The sequence below is a fragment of the Megalopta genalis genome, unplaced genomic scaffold (genome assembly GCF_051020955.1).
Source record: "Megalopta genalis isolate 19385.01 unplaced genomic scaffold, iyMegGena1_principal scaffold0139, whole genome shotgun sequence".
Lineage (NCBI taxonomy): Eukaryota > Metazoa > Arthropoda > Insecta > Hymenoptera > Halictidae > Megalopta > Megalopta genalis.
In genome coordinates, this window is record NW_027476208.1 from 75,001 (window position 1) to 77,500 (window position 2,500).

Consider the following 2,500-nt stretch of genomic DNA (forward strand, 5'->3'; position numbering starts at 1 on the left):
AAAAAACACCCATTGGGCGAAAGGGAATCCGGTTTCTATTCCGGAACCCGGCAGCGGAACCGCATACCATTCGGGCCCTCGTAAGAGTGTTCGTCGGGGTAACCCAAAATGACCTGGAGACGCCGTCGGGAGATCCGGGGAGAGTTTTCTTTTCTGTATAAGCGTTCGAGTTCCCTGGAAACCTCTAGCAGGGAGATAGGGTTTGGAACGCGAAGAGCACCGCAGTTGCGGCGGTGTCCGGATCATCCCCTCGGACCTTGAAAATCCAGGAGAGGGCCACGTGGAGGTGTCGCGCCGGTTCGTACCCATATCCGCAGCAGGTCTCCAAGGTAAAGAGCCTCTAGTCGATAGATTAATGTAGGTAAGGGAAGTCGGCAAATTGGATCCGTAACTTCGGGATAAGGATTGGCTCTGAGGAGCGGGGCGTGTCGGGCTTGGTCGGGAAGCGGGTCTGGCTGACGTGCCGGGCCTGGGCGAGGTGAACGGCTCTCGTGGCTGGGATCCGAGCTCGGTCCCGTGCCTTGGCCTCCCGCGGATCTTCCTTGCTGCGAGGCTTCCGTGGCGTTTCCCATCGGTGCGGTCGTCCTCTTCGGCCGCCATTCAACGCTCAGCTCAGAACTGGCACGGACTAGGGGAATCCGACTGTCTAATTAAAACAAAGCATTGCGATGGCCCCCACGGGTGTTGACGCAATGTGATTTCTGCCCAGTGCTCTGAATGTCAACGTGAAGAAATTCAAAAAAGCGCGGGTAAACGGCGGGAGTAACTATGACTCTCTTAAGGTAGCCAAATGCCTCGTCATCTAATTAGTGACGCGCATGAATGGATTAACGAGATTCCCATCTGTCCCTATCTACTGGTCTCCAAAGTCCAACCCCGCCTCCACGCGGCGGAGACCGGGCAACGCAAGTCTGTATTTGCGGCAAAAAGGGCTATGGCACCCGCCCTGCCTAGTCCCATCCTTCCCCATCACAGATTCCACCCCATCATGGTTTTGTGGAGCTGAACGGCCGCGGTGCTTGCGTGAGGTGCTTGACACCCGCTACCGTAGCTGGCGAAGCTCCGCTACGCCAACAGCAACATGCCTATCTTCGCTAGACGGGCACCAACCATGTGCAGCCGCCTAGTTACGCCAATAGGCAAAGAATAACCAACATACGCCACCCTAGCACGCTGCATAATCATTGCTGACGTGTAGAAGAAAGGGGGCGAATACATGTGGCAGAGTGCCGTCACTGCGGAGGGCGGTGGCGGGCACCCGCTGCCGCGGTCAAGCGGCAAAGCAAAACCCTCCTAATAACCTTCTATACACAGTTGGAGTAGGTAGCACAGCCTACCCAACTCAAAACAAACTTGAAAACTCCTTACACGGACAAGGAGTCAAGACTGGGTCTTCCGTACCCAGCCTAATGAATGTTGAACGAAGGCGGCGATTTACCCACGTTCGGACCCCTCGTAGGTGTTCCGTCGGGGGGTAGGTATTAAAGTTTTTGTGTATGCCAACATGGCGAGGAAACATATCTGCGCCACCTCCGTGGTGGCCAGATTCGCAATAATTGTCCCTATCTACTGGCGGTGGCGGTCCGTGGCCACCCAGGGCGGGAGATAACCCCCGAACTAGCCCTCGCGTAGGAGGGTTGATCGGCCGAGTCGATGGGTGTATCGGCGATGAAGGCATTAGAGACCGTCAGTGCGTCGTACATGTAGTACTTCGCATAATGGCGAGGCCCTGATTTAGCATACGGGCTGTGGCGTGTTCTTTGTACAGCACTGTATGTGCTGTATGACTTCCGACTGGGGAACTGTTGTCACTCGTGGCATCAGTTCCCCAGTTTACGTTAAACGGTTTTCCAGACCGTTTTTCGTGGGCGGAACACGCCACTAGACAACACTCCGCTGGGCTCAGGAATACATGGGATGCAATCAATCCCCTGGGCAACCCAGGCCGCAAGGGGCAAACGTGCCCTAGCCACACTTGAGCCTCCACGAAAAAGGTACCGCTGGATAGCTCGTGTTCTTAAATACGCAGCGAACTGAACGAAGTGTGGTGGAGAGGAAGAGGCAGCCTCTCCGACTGCTGTCTCCCACGTGTTTGCCGTGCGTGGCGACCCTTGTCGTCGGAAAAGAGGATCCTGGGATCTGAGGGGGCCCTCTCCTGCGGGTGAGACGTCCCCAACACGTACCTTTGGCCTCTGCTTCGGCTAGATGGGCGGCTGGACGAGAAAAGCAGCCCTGTTCCAGTCAATCGGCTTGGAACGACCACACGCTTCGGGCAAGTGGGTTCTGCTGGGCGAGGACGCGGGCTGGGTAAGGAAACCGACCCAGCCAGCAGACTATATTCGGTGCGTAGCCCTAACTCAGCCTTTGGCGGGTTCCAAATTGTGTGGGTCGGTGGTGGCCGGGGAGCGCACTGGATGAAAGACCAAGACACATTATGGGTCTTAATAAAATTAATGAACAAAAAACTAAGCGTCCAAAGACGACGGGTCCAGCTCCTACT

The 2,500-nt window shown here is 56.0% G+C and overlaps 1 pseudogene; it reads left to right on the top strand.

The window, feature by feature from the left end:
* LOC143262524 (large subunit ribosomal RNA) overlaps positions 1-2,500 on the top strand; it is a 7,627-nt pseudogene that overhangs the window by 2,108 nt on the left and 3,019 nt on the right.